Raw genomic sequence first — 15,204 nt, 5'->3', positions numbered from 1 at the left:
CAAAAAAGTTTATTCAGGGTATTTCAAAACACTTGAAAATAAACGAAGAGCTTTTGATAAATCGAGCAATAAGTTTACTAGTAAGTTATTCGTTGCTTGATCGCTTCGACGATGACAATGATAGGTACGCGATGCACGAAATGACCCAGTTAGCGTGTAAATGTTATCAAAAACGCAAAGAAATAACAGAAATATGCAACGTATACATCGCCCATTTTCTAAAATTAGAGTTGGAAGTGGTAAAGGAACACATTGACGATGGGAAGCACTTCTATAACCATTTGATCCATATGTTTCGCATTAACAAACCAAAAATGTGTGAAGTGTTCCATCAACAGAGTGAGAGAATCCAAAGTTTCTTATCAAACAAAGGTTTTTTTCGAGAAGCAATAAACATTCTCGATGCCATTGAAAAGTATAACACAAAGTCTTATGGAACTGAAAATGAAATAACCTTAAAATCAAAATATAGTATAGCAATCTGTTTGAATGAAATGGGAAAATATAATGAAGCTTTAGAAATTTATTATCAAGTTGATAAAATACAAACGGATATTATAGGTATCAATCATCCATCAACATTGGCTACAAAAAATAATATAGCACTCTGTTTGAATGATATGGGAAAATGTAATGAAGCTTTAGAAATTTATTATCAAGTTGATAAAATACGAACGAATGTTTTAGGAATCAATCATCCATCAACATTGGCTGCAAAAAATAATATAGCAATCTGTTTAAGAGATATGAAACGAATGTAAATGGAAAATAAAAAGTTTTGAAAGATATGTAATAAAAGATAGGGAATGGAAAATCGAAGTTGTCAATTATTTTAATCGTTTTTAAAAATCCTGATTTGTTTTAATATATTAGAAATATGTAAATAAATTTATAGAAAAAGTTTAAAAAACACACTCATACAAAAATGTTCATAAGAAATATTGCTCAGAAAAAAAAGTTTACTTATAGCTACACACCTGTTCAAAATTAAATGCATTGGTAACCGCGGCAGAACAATATCTTTATAGTATTTGCCTTGTTTACGGATCTGATCAATAAACGTTTCTGGCCAATAAAAGTTTATCCTCAGTGTAATCCTTTCCACGGCCCTTTCCATGGCCATTTAAAAAAAAATTTGCGTGTTTTAGAATAAAAAAAAGTCAAAACACATCACTGTTGTTGCTACAAACCTTTTTTTGAGTAATATTTTACTACTTTCTTTTTTTAAAAATTACAGTTTAAAACTAAAAAGTCTGTTTTCAGTCATTTTTTTCAACATCGCTGTAAATATTCACGTAGCTAATAAACTCTGGAAGAACCCTCAAACAACCCGTAAACAAGGAAAAGAATAAAAACTTAATCGTTGATATTAAGATTCTCAAACCAGATTTTATTACTACAAACCTTTTTTTCATACTTCAAAGCCGGAAGTATTGCATTTAAAAAAAGCGATTATTATCTCCGGTCTTTTCGAGCCTATTTTCTAATTCGAAGAGGCCATCATATAAAAAACTTTAACAATTCTGCTCCAATGAAGAAGATCACTTCAAGCCTAACATTCAGATGACGGTCATAAACTTTAATTAGACAGGCAAAATTTCTAAAGTTTGCTAAAAGTTTTTTAAAAGCAAGTTTAAAGGAATCCATATACATAAATATTGGCTTTTATCTTTTTTAGGTAAAAAAATAACAAATGGATGTACAGTTCAAATATTTGAAATTTACTAGAACTCAATTTAATTCCAAAAATTCACAAAACTGGTCTTTCTATAGCATTTACTGATATTCAAATGATTCACACTTCCCAATGTTTTATAGTCAATACTTTCGAATTCCACTACACATTTATGAAAACTTTCTTAGAATGCAACTCTCCCTTAATCCTGCATGGATTAGTTATGTTCGCGTATTATGGATTAGTTAATAAGCGCATACCTTTAAGGTTCTCAGTGCAATTTATAACAGATTTCAGCCATTTTCACCTCAGGAGAAGTACTCGGGTGATTTAAGACCAGTCTGAGAAAATTTCGTTTTTGTTCGTGTTATTTTTGTTTAAACGCGTGTGACGTGTTTTCACCTCGAAAAAATTGTGAATTTGACATTAAGTATACCGTTTCCGAAGGCTGACATTGTTTTTATAGAAACAGCCGATAATAGATAAAAAATATACAGGTAAATATACACATTTATATTTAATAAAAATAGTATTTTATCTTAATTAAATATAAATGTTTATATTTACCAATTTAAAATATGTTTTTATTGAAAATATTCCATGCTTTTTGAGAAGCTGGATGGAAGAATGAAATTTTTAGCAAAACGTCATTGTGAGATTTAACACAATTATCTAAAGTGATTAAAAAAAAAAAAGATTAATTAGCATTTCATATTTTCATTTCTTACTTTTGCAATGAAACATTCTGCTTGATACTATGATCTTATTTCAATATATTGCATTTTGAAGAGTGCTTGATATTTATTTTTCATTACAAATTAAAACTTCAAGGTTGACTAAAGACAAATAAGTGATGATAAACATTTGGATCTTGCAACTTTTCCATGTACTTTCAAAACTTGTCTTGTTCTTTATTATTATTACATTTGCTGAAAAATGAAAATTTCACAAAACTAGTAGTACTAATTGAAAAATAAACAACATATAATAAATCACACAACATATATAAAATCACTCAACTTAGATGTATGTATGTATGTATGTATGTATGTATGTATGTATGTATGTATGTATGTATGTATGTATGTATGTATGTATGTATGTATGTATGTATGTATGTATGTATGTATGTATGTATGTATGTATGTATGTATGTATGTATGTATGTATGTATGTATGTATGTATGTATGTATGTATGTATGTATGTATGTATGTATGTATGTATGTATGTATGTATGTATGTATGTATGTATGTATGTATGTATGTATGTATGTATGTATGTATGTATGTATGTATGTATGTATGTATGTATGTATGTATGTATGTATGTATGTATGCATGTATGTATGTATGTACCTGCAACATATACCAAGTATACTACAACAGAGAATGAATCAAAAACTAGAAAAGATTAGGTGAAACATTAAACTCATTTTCAAATAATAATCAAATACAAAAAAATAAACATTGCAACAAGACAACTGATTTAACATATTTTTATGTAAAACTTTTAAACTAGAAAATGACTTTTGTTTTGCTTGAAACAACTACAAAATATTTAAAAATCTAAAATTTCATAGGCCAGTTTAAATCTCTTAAACACAGGTCAACAAGCAATCCTAAATGATTGGCTATATAAGATTGTTTGCTCTTTATTGATACTTTGACTTACTAATCATTATGTAATTTTTTTTACCAACGGGAGAAGAGACTCATTTCCCAAAGTTATTACCTCTTTATTAGCTTTTCAACATTTGTTATTTGATTACAACCTGGTGCTGTCAAGTAAAAATGTAAATTTGATCACATGGTTCACCCGACAAAAAAAAATGCCTAAAATTTGCTTATCGAATTTATATCTCAAAGTGTCGTTAACGATGTTCGCTCCTTTCAGTAGTGTTAGGGGCAACACCGAAAGCTTATAAAAAACGTCGAATTTTCTTATCGTACCACAAACCAGAAGTTGTACAAGTGGATGATTACAATTATCGAAGTGTACTAGACTAAACTTTACTGAAAAAGTTGTGCATAGAGATTATTTTTAAAGATATTCTCCTTTTTCAAAAAAAGACAAAATCCGTCATGACCCATCAAGTCGTAAAAAATTAATATTTTAATTTTTAACAACTTTTGCCTGATTTCGTTCATTTAAGTGAATTGTTTTCCAAAAACAGTTATGCTCAAAAGAAATGTTTAGTGGTGCAACCGAATACTGTTAGCCAGGCTTGTCTAATATTACCCGAGTAAGCTTAACTTTCTTCGCTTAAAATGGCAGTATAAAGTCTTGAATTTGTACAGCATTAACAAAAAAATTCAACACATGGTGTTCATTTGAACATCGTTTACAATTTTACCAGTAGAGAATTTGTCTATAACATAACGATTTTGTTATAGACAAATTCTCTACTGGTAAATTTTACTTTGGTTTTGTTTCGCGGAAAAAAAATTCCGCGAAACAAAACCAAAGTAAAATTATGACACTTGTGCTGCACACTATGTATTATTCACATGCCCCGTTATTAGAATCTATAAGCTTTATTAACTTCAATTGTCTTTTTATAATAGTCACCAATTGACAGTCAGATGAGTGACACAACATTCTAATGGAGATGTTGGTAATAAAAGAAAGTTTTCAAAAGAATTGCGTTTTTTTTTTTGTGCATTATTTGATCAAATAAACAAAACTGTTATACTTACATGCAATAATAATCTTGAAAAGTTAAAAACACGTTCCAATTCCCGAAACAAAACCCCTAATTTTGCTTTGATCGTGAGAATATTCGAAGTGGACTTCAAACGTAAGATAAAGATCGTATTTTCCAGTTTTCTTTTTGTGAAGATAAAAGGGTTTCATATGAGAACAACGGACTTGCAGTAGCATCAAGTTTTTGCTTCATTGTCAGGCATGCAACGAGCCAATTTTAAGTGAGGATTGGAATATTGTTAAAGACGGATACATCCCAAATCCCAGCAGGAACTACATATAAAAAATAACTTTAACAGTCTTCTCTTTCTAATTTTACTTCAACCCATTCATATTGCCAGAACTGGGATCCCAACAACAACACAATAAAGAAACTAAAAAATGATAGTATGCTTTACAGAGAGATGATTTTAGTTTCAAATTTTTAAGGATGAAAAAAATAACATTGCAATAAATTAAAACTATGAATGACGAAATAAAAAAAGGCACTAGAGATAAATCTAAAATAGAAAACTAACAATGTGTAGTCAGAAAAAAGAATTTTACATAAACAAGACCATTTTATTTGCTTTTCAATAGGTGCATGTATAAAAAAAAAAAAAAAAAGAAAGAAATAAACTCAGAGCTAATAAACACTATACTCATCCACAAACTATTATTACATTATTTTAAAATTTTACAAGATTTTAGAATACCTTCTCATGAGCTTTCTTAAATTCAGTGATAGGGTTTGTAACAAAATCCAAATTATGAGAGTTTGCTTGTACGTCAGTATTAATTCCAGGTTTAACAACATTTTTAAATTGATCATTACAAGAAATCCTGTGTTTCATGTTTTCCATCAGATTTTGTGGTTTCATATTTGTCGGTGATGGAACTCCACCCTTAGGAGTGCAGTAAATTGTGGATACAAACAATTGTTACAGTGCACATCCTGATCAAAAATGCCAAAGTAATTTTTTATTTAATTAGTAGTTATATAAAATGGTTTATATCGGCTGGAGGTGCATACACTTCATTAATTGCCCCAACTTCATTAAGTTACTGATAAACAACTTTTATTAAAGGTGACATGCAATAATGTCACCTTTAATAATAGCTGTTTATTAGTAACTTAACTACGCTTTGATTTATACTATGTTGTAATTATTGATATGTCAAAATTTAATTTTATACTATTTTTTAGATGCTGCACACATTGGTCTTCCTATGAATTACAAAGACCAATGCCCGGAAAACATCGGATTTTTAGCTGATCCAATTTATTTAATGATTAGACAGATTCAAATTAATTTATTTTAAAAATATATTTAATTTTGATTTATATGTGTTTTTTTTTATATATTTTAGTTCCTAATCCTTACTTTTCGTAAATATCTTACATGGTAACGTTTAACTTAGTTTAACTTTCAACTTACAAAAAACTGATTTCAGTTGTTTACATGTCACTATTTATAAATAAAAAATTTACATATTACCTATTATTAAAAAAAAACTTTAAAATATTATTACTTGAGCATTATTCATAATAATATACTATAATAATATAAGTAATATTTACAATAATATTTGTAAATAGTAATACTATTTACAAATAAAAAATTAACATATTACCTATTATAAAAAACAATGGAAATATTCCTACTTAAGTAATAATATTTTATATTAATAAATTTAGTGATATAAAATATTATTCTTTAAGTATGATATAAGCGGTATCGCGTCGGCTCAACATCGGCCAGCATATGCATCGCGAAAGTGTGGGCGGCTAGCCGATGTCTGGCCAACATCGATCCGTACTGACAAAAACGATAGCGGTCCAATGTCGGAGGCCGAGCTCGGCCCGACATCGGAATTTACACAGGGCATTCAAAGCACTAGAAGATGTACTGTGCATCAGATGTGGTTCATTTGACAAGTCTATTGACTCAGAACCATAATAAGATTTGATTAAAACTAGAAGAGAACTGAAAAAACAATATCAAAGATAATACATGACTACTACTTACATAGTAGAAATTCGCTTATCGACTTTTTCAAAAATGCTTCTATAGAATTAATCTTATTCTCTATTGAATGAGATAAGCCTCTAAACACTGGATGACATACATGACATAATTAGTCATTTCATGGAACTATTACACTAGCTAGCCATAAACTCCATGAGGCTTTCAGAAACTAATAGAAAATATAATAATTAGTAATACTTTGTTGTCTAACTTCCAGTTAAAATCCCTTAGTGAATCTGAAACAGAACAGTTTTATTAATGTACCTCCAGGAATGAACGCAATAATTGATTCGCATTTCTCCCTGTGATACATTTCATATATCTCTATGGTCTAGTTGCTTTTGCTCATTAAAAACAGTTGTTGCATCAGTAAAACTAAGTAAATAAATACAGTTAAAAGATGTAAATTTCTTCTTTCAATATTTTTACATTCAACCTTTTGTCAAAAGAAATTTATTTAGCACGAGTCATTAACATTATCTGTTTTTGTAATACTATAACCTGAGTATCATTTTAATACATTTTAAGCTGCACTGTTAACAGCGATTTTATCTGGCATTTTATAATCGTATTTTAGAGTTTGTTTTAGAGTAGGAATAGCAAAAAAAAACTGATTAAAAGGTTCGGTTTCACACATGAAACCAAAATTTTTTTTCCTGCTATTAAGTACTATGTGGACTTTTCAAACAAACTGTTCAAAGGGTAAAAATCTTTTACAGCTTTCATAAGTAAAAAAAAACAATAGTATTCAGTACAAGCAGAAAATTCCTATTTGACTACAGGCTTCAACCTCAACTAATTCTGCACTGTCAGAACTATATGACAGAACTATATACAATGGAGCTCAAAACCTGATATAATCTAGCAAAACAAGGGAGTTGAAAATAAAACAAGAGAGTTGTGAACAAAACATTGAAAGAAATAATATAAAAAATTGGTTGAAAATTTACAACAGTAAACTTAAGACAGTTCAAAATTCAATCAAAATACTCAAAAGCACTTAACAAATTCATACACAAGAAAAAACTCTTAGCACCTCGTAAAAACCTTCATAAAAATCTCACAACTTGAAGAGGCGCACAGCAAAGCAAAGAAATTTTAAATTAGTGCACAAGCAAAATTGATTCCTAGTTTGCAAACCTATTTCAAATTTATCAATGTAAGAAACGAAAATTAAAGTTTAAAATTTTTATTCCATTTCTCAAAAATACCATTTAAACGCAAAAATAAATTTTCATGGAAAGAGGTCACTCAAAACTGTCTATAAAATGCAAAAATTAAAATTTTTAAGTCTTAAGTTATCCACCAATTGTATTAAAGCATTGCATAATTTTTTTTCTTCTGCATTTTGTTGATATATTATGACAGCTACTAATAATAAACTAACACTTAGTTAACAATCAAATACTTTTATATACTATAGCTTAGTGCAAAATCTAAAAAACAACTTTTAAGCTGAAAATTCTTTAAAAATGTCAGAAATTTAAATGAAAATTTAACTTCTTGGTATTTTTAGCTGAGTAAATGATTTCTATTGCTTAACTATTTTCAATATTTCACATTAAACAGATTTCTAAAAGCAAAACAGAAGCAGACTTTAGATAGTTACAGGAAAAAAATTTAACATTTGAAAAAAACTTTCTGAAATACTAAAAAACATTCTTCAAGACAAAATAAAAACTTTTTCATTTACAACCTGTTGACCAATAATTTTTTTTAAACTAATTTAATAACTATAACAAACTAAATGGTTATAAATTGTTATACTGTGATAAACTACACTTTTACAATCAACTACATACACAAGTACTACATACACAGACAACTACATACAAACTGCATAAAAAAAACTAAGTATACTGAATATAAACAAAGGCTGATGTAAAAACTTAATACAACCAAAAACATTCTTCAATATTTTTGACTGGCAAAACACTTAAAACTCTTTCTTTTGCAACCTGTTAACCAATAGTTATTTATAATAACTAAAATAAAATAAACTTTTATACTGTGATAAACTATACTTTTGCAAACAGCTACATACAAACAACTACATACAGACAACCAACTACAAAAAAAAACTAATTATAGACAACTAATTACAAACAGACAACTAGTTAAAAACAGACAGACGACTACAAACAACTACAAACAGACAAATAATAAAATTTTTTATAAACTAATACAATAACTTTCACAAACAAAAACAGACAACTGACTACAAACAGAAAACTAACTACAAACAGAAAACTAACTACAAACAGAAAACTAACAACAAACAGACAACTACATAGAGAAACCAAGTATGCAAAGTGTAAACGAAGGTTGATGTAAAAACTAAATACAACATTTATCAACAAATAGTGTTAAAAGAATTGATGTTTCAAACCTTTATGTGTGAAACTAAATTTAGTAACCAATAATTATTTATAAACTAATATAATAACTAAAATAAAATAAACTGTTATACTGTGAAAAAAACAATACTTTTACAGACAACCTAATACAGACAACTACTGACAACCAACTACAAACAGACAACTAATTACAAACAGACAACTACATAAAGAAACTAAGTTAACAAAGTGTAAACAAAAGCTGATATAAAAACTAAATACAACATTTACCAACAAATAGTGTTAACAGAATTGACATTTTCAAACCTTTATGTTTGTGTTAAACTAAACAAAGTAATTGAGAAATTAAACTTTAAACTTTACAATTAAATAAGTCTTAATTATAAATGTAAAACTAAATGAAAACCAATTATTTAAAAGATTGCCTCTTCTTCTACCATCGCTGCTTCTCCTTCACTTTTTTTCTTCCACCACTGTAAGGAGCAAAGGGAGGTCTTACTATCTTCTCTGAAAGATTGGTGTTTTCTTCTGTAGAATATCCAAAGAAAGTTTTAATAAAAGATGAAACGAAAATGATACGATGCCAAATAAATTCTCAAGTTGCCTCTAAATCAGTTAGATAAAAATCTTAATAATTTGAAGGGATTCTCCCTAAAGAAAAATAAGACAACTATGTCTGAAGAAATAAAAATCAAATTTCTAAAAGTTGACAGTTCAAAAATATAAGTGTACTGCTGTAAGTATTAAAATATAAAAAATTATACAAAGTGAGCAAACAGTCCAAACTATAAAATAAAAACAAAATAAAATTACAACCTGTACAGAGCGCTTTTAGAGAGCAAATTAAACAAATTGAAATAAGTGAGAAATGAGATTACATAAGTTTATTACATAAGTGTAACCAACAGCTAAAATAGTCCCTTCATTGACATAGGTCTGCTTTTTTTTATCAGAATTTAAAGTTCTACTATTCATAATTAGTATATCGTTGTTAGGCAAATTCTTTTAAAATATTTTTCACTTTTAAAATAAGAACTAATGATAAAATTTCGAATTAAAGTAGAATTTAGAATAAATTAAAAGTATAGAAGTACATTTACATCTAAAAACACTAAAAGATTTCAAGGAAAACAAGCCTGCAATTGCTTAAGATAAGAATTCTATTTCCAAAGTTAATCACAAGTTTAAAAATCTGAAGTCTTCCACCACACCCTCCATTTACTCAGTTGTGAGTAGATTTCCATAATGTAATACAATTTTCAAATAAAGAATAGATGGCTAAATTCTATCAGAAGCTTCCAAGAAGTTCTCAAGAATTCACAACAAAAAGGTGTGTAAATAATTTTTTTCCAGCAATGTTGCTAAATAATATTTTTGCTAACTTTAATCAATTTGTGATTTCAAATAAGAGAAAAAGAAAAATAATTTAAAACTAAAAGAAATACCTTTGCAAACTTCAACTTTAAGTGCCTTCGCGTTTTCAAATCAATGTTATGATTCTTCTTTATATTTAAGCTTGAAGTGGGTGTTGTGTTAATTTCTTCGGTACCTAAATCTGTAAGAACTTCTTAGTATTTTTCTAGATCTATTTCTTAAATAGTTTAGTAAAAAATAAAAGTGGCTTTAACTTCTTGTATAACTATTTAAATTAATTCTTTTTTTCTTTTGTATTGCTAGACCTTAAACAAAATCTAAATTTTAGATTTTATAAAAACCAGTTATTGACCTTTACAAGGAAAACTTCATTCTATTCCAAATAGTTTTAAGTTAAAAATTTAAGACTTTATCTGCATAGTGGAGCAAATACATAAAACCAAAACGGCTAAACAACTTAACTACAGATTAATACTTCTTTTTTTCAAAACATAAATTTAAAAACCATACCTAACTGTTATATTGTAAATACAGAGAGAATATGAAGAAAGCATCTCTTACATGAAATAAACCGTTTAACTCTTTTCTGCTTATTTAGCGAAATATCTTAAGGCATTGCAATGTTGTCATTTTGGATGATTTTATTGGCGACTTCTGGTAAAGATGCAAACAATGAAAGAGGAGTAGATATTCATGTTTTACTAAATCCTTTATAAAATATCATTTAAAACTTCAGGCTACAGGTAGACCTTGCTGATGTACACTTTGGAATCCTTAAATTAATCCTCAAATCTTGTTTAATGGGCAATACTTGTGCAGAAAAAATTAAGCAAACCATCATAAGAGAGTTTGAAAAAGATTTATTTCCTTTCAGGATTTTTTTAAATCTCAGGCATACCTGGTTGGCTTTGAAGTCGCTTGTTTTAAATATCTGTGTAATTTGTGTTTAATAATAATTATACTATTTATTACCATTATGGAGCTTAATTGTTGAGTTATAAAAGTAGTTCATGTAATTTCTATTAAGAAATTCGGAGAAAAATTTGCCAAATGATAAATTCGCAGCGTGATCATTAAAAAGACCCTTAGTTTCACTTTAAAATTTCCCGCGCAAAATCTTGTTTGAATTCTTGGAATTTTTGAGCTATCTTAAACATCATGATTTAAAAATGGTAGACTTTGTAAGATTAGGGTAGGCATGTTTCTAAGTGAATTTTTTTTAATAGTGTTCGTCTTGCTGAATGAGTATATCGTTATTTAATATTTAAGAGATTTAATGAGTGATTTTACTTAACTTTTTGATACAATAAGGTAATTTAGGATGATTTATCGCATCATTCGCTCTTTACCCACTTGTTTACCATCATGAGGGCGTGTTACAATAATTTTGCGACTTAGTTTTTCCAGATAGATAAACTTTTATGCTCAAGAATGTTAAACTAAGCACCAAAATGAAACTTTGTAGAAGAGGAACCTTAGTTACCTAAAATAATTGCGAGGAAAAAATGCAAGAAGCACTAACAAACAGCAAGTACATTCAAAACCGATGGCTGTTGATAACTGAGCTGTTGATAACTGTTGAGCTGTTCAAACTTTTCACTAAATGCAACGTTAAAATAATATTTTTAAATCAGATCTATACTAGCCAACTTTTAGATAACCTAATTTTTTCTAATCATTTCACTTCGCATTTTCTCATTATTTCACTTCACAGCTTCTTTTACAACTACAACAAAACACCGCAAGAACTCTAAAATAGCCAGTTAAAGGTATATCATAAAAAGAGTAACAGAATTAACCATAAATTCCTGTATATTGGAAAGAGCTGAGAAAACTTCGGATGAAGTGTGCTTCTAAGTTAAAATATAATTTTAAAACTAGCCTCTCGAATTTAATTTACGCATTAAAATTTCGAATTAAAATTACGCTATTCCTTTAGCGTAGTTATGAGGGCAAAGGAGTCAGCATATATTTAAGAGAAGTAGTTGAAATGATTAAACGTTTTTCTTTCATTATCCACTGAAGTTTTCAAATTAAAAAAAAACTCACAGATTTTGCTTCGGAAAACATTTTCTTTCAGAATCTTTTCTGTTTAAAATGTCAGCTCGGAAAATAAATTAGTAAGCTATCGTAACAATTTATTCCAACATTGACAATTTTTATTTTCATTTAAGCACGCGACGCTACTGTTTCAGATTAGGCGAAGCACCGCTTTATTTTATCGTATGTTTGTATAAAACTTGTACATGTAAAAATAGATCATCGTAGTTGGAAATAAAACATTTTATAGTTAAGATTTAATATTAAAAAAAAAAAAAAAAAAATCTATGTCATTAACAAACTAAGATTGAAACCGTCATAAATGAGTTAAAGCGACTGTTTTGTTCGCTTACCTCGAAAATTAAATAATCCAAAATATAAATTCTTTTAAATCACGTGTAAATTATTTAAATTATCATTAACATCATAAAAAACGATATTTGAAGTAAAGATGAACTCACATGAAGAAAAGCTTCAATCCGATGTCACAAATGAAAAGTCTAATTCAACGAGAGTGCTATGCGTTGTGAAATCATTTTGGACTCCTTTGAAGATTTTCTACTTCACGAGTCGCATCAAGTTGCAAGTTCGAAAGAGAACGAAAACTGCGTTACTCAATCAATTTATACTGTTCAAAATTGCAGTTAGCAGGTGGTTCACGGGCGCCTGCTGAAACAATGGAAAAATTTATTGCGTAACTTTTCTTTTAAAATTAATGACTAGTGTAACGTTGCGAAAATTCCAGAAACGCACTTGGTTCCACGTTTGATTACCAGTCTCCATAAGAATAATGATAACAGATGGTTTTCTGTAGCGCTGCCTAATGCGTCTTTTATAATCAACATTTCTAATGTAGGTTATACCACGTTAACAGAGAGTTGTATCTTGTAGTCATGTAAAAACTTAAGCAAATAGAAAACCAGTTTGTGTATCAAATGATGATACCTTATCTTATCGAAACGAATCGACTTAATTACTTGTTTTGTATTGAAACAAAGTAAAACATTGAAAAGAAATAAAACAGGGTGCAACTGTCTGAAAATCTCATTTCTAATGTTAAGTTTGTATCGTTTGATGAAAACAAAACATTCTTTTGGTTTGGATTTGTGTTCAGTTTTGAAACGTTTTAAAGCGTGATAAAAGAAGACTGGCATCACGCGTTAATAGAATGCTCTCAAATTAATATAAAATTTTTAACAACCTTTTTTGATTTTATTAACAACCGTTAAGTTTTTAGCTGATCTTTTTTTTAAAATTGACATAATTATTAAATCTTTTGATTAAGATAAGAACGTCAGGTTTTCAAAGAAGTTCATTAAGAAATTCATAGAATTCATTGAAATTCATTGAAATTCATTGAAGTTCAATGAATTTCAATGAATTTCAATGAAATTAATTACTCGAGGAATTTGTTTGTCCACGCTCTACAAATAGTAACGAATTGCGTAACAGTTTTTGGGAAAGTATACGTATTTTTTGAAAAACGTATGGACAATTTGTTTAGAATACTGTTTTAAATTTGCAAATAAATTTTAGTCAATTTTAAAATTTTTTAAAAAATTGTGTTAAATAAACAGATCATATTGCGATTTGGTGCATTGGATCGACCGCAGAATTGACTTTTGGTCGAATGTTTACTAAAGCCAAAAACTGTCCTAGATGTTTCATTCAAATTTTTATTTTTTATTCCGTAGATTTACGTAATAAAAAAGAATTGGAAAAATAACTTTATGAAGGAAATCTACCGCCTTGATTTGACACAACCGAAAATAAAAAGCTTATTCGCAGAAAACTGAGTGATTTCAAAACAAAATTAAGCCATTTTAAGGAACCCCTAAATGCAATTTGTATTACAGACTTTTTTTTTCCAACGAAGCTTCTTTTTTTTTGTTAATGTTTTGCGAGACTTCTTAAGTTCTATTCTTTCTCACTTCTGAACTTTTCCTGGTTCAATGGTTGTATAAAAACATTCATTAGATTGCACTGCAGCCGGTTGCATCAACTTTTCGACACCAAAATCCTTCTCTTTATTTTAACAGCTGAGTTTTTTTAAGTTGAGAATGTTGAACCAAATCAGATCAATCATAGAAAACTCCTTAAAAGATTGACAAAAGCATATTTTCAACCATGTTTGTGGCACTATGACATAGGCCCAATGTTTTTCTGGCTAAATTTACCAGCTATACTTGTTATTTACGCTGCATAATAAAGTTTTTATAGTATCTTAAATATTTATAATGTTAACAGGGGCGTGTCTACGGGATGTCTGCTACGTCGCTGGACATACCCAAGATATGTATATATATATATATATATATATATATATATATATATATATATATATATATATATATATATATATATATATATATATATATATATATATATATATATATATATATATATATATATATATTCATAACTTCAATATTTTGTTGAATAAATATGATGCGTCGGTAGATAAAAGCAAACAGAGCGAATAATTATAGCAAACTAAAGCTATAATTAAGCAAACTATACAAGGTTAATTGTTCGAACGGATGGTAAGAAGTTATTAATCCGGGATAACAGTTAGATTTACGGTTTGGTATTTTATTATAGTGCTTGTCAAATCGAGAACGGTCTGAAGTTTATTTAAAAAAACGATTTATATATTGAAACGGAGGTTGTTTTAATTTTTGACTTAAACAAATTGATAAGAAACTTAAATGGACATACCTTTTTTTTATTAAGCTATTAAGTATTTCATTTCTTAAATATTTTCTTTTATTAATTCAAAAAAAATAAAAGTTATTATTTCTTAGAGAACAAATTCCTGACTTCCCTTTTCAATTACACCCTGAGTAAAGTTTTAGTCAAATTCTATTGTTATTTATCATCAGGAGGAAAAGACCATAATTAACAACAAGCATATATCAAAATATATCAATGGACATCCCCAATTATTTTATACAAAGCTGTGTATCTTTTTAATTACTTGCATTTTGAACAATATAAAAAGAAAGAAAGGGTTTTAAACATTAAAAATTAAATTCGGACTTCC

At 28.1% G+C, this 15,204-nt stretch overlaps 1 long non-coding RNA gene and 1 pseudogene across 2 annotated transcripts in view; one reads left to right on the top strand and one right to left on the bottom strand.

Annotated features, from left to right (window-relative positions):
* The window catches only part of LOC149876765 (uncharacterized), a 111,255-nt pseudogene that overhangs the window by 55,225 nt on the left and 40,826 nt on the right, over nt 1–15,204 (top strand). The window contains exon 6 of the transcript XR_016448480.1: nt 478–706. The product of XR_016448480.1 is annotated as an uncharacterized LOC149876765 (transcript). The remainder of the gene's footprint in view (nt 1–477; nt 707–15,204) is intronic.
* LOC149876754 (uncharacterized) overlaps nt 7,289–15,204 on the bottom strand; it is a 250,371-nt gene continuing 242,455 nt past the window's right edge. Inside the window, exons 3-4 of the long non-coding RNA XR_016448482.1 lie at nt 10,193–10,302; nt 7,289–9,353 (exon numbers count right to left, since the gene is read on the bottom strand). This is a non-coding gene — a long non-coding RNA (uncharacterized LOC149876754). The remainder of the gene's footprint in view (nt 9,354–10,192; nt 10,303–15,204) is intronic.

Source organism: Hydra viridissima, unplaced genomic scaffold (assembly GCF_058129835.1).
Source record: "Hydra viridissima isolate aposymbiotic clone 2 unplaced genomic scaffold, HvirCarnegie_v1 scaffold_18, whole genome shotgun sequence".
Classification (NCBI taxonomy): domain Eukaryota; kingdom Metazoa; phylum Cnidaria; class Hydrozoa; order Anthoathecata; family Hydridae; genus Hydra; species Hydra viridissima.
This window is presented reverse-complemented; position numbering and strand designations above follow the sequence as displayed.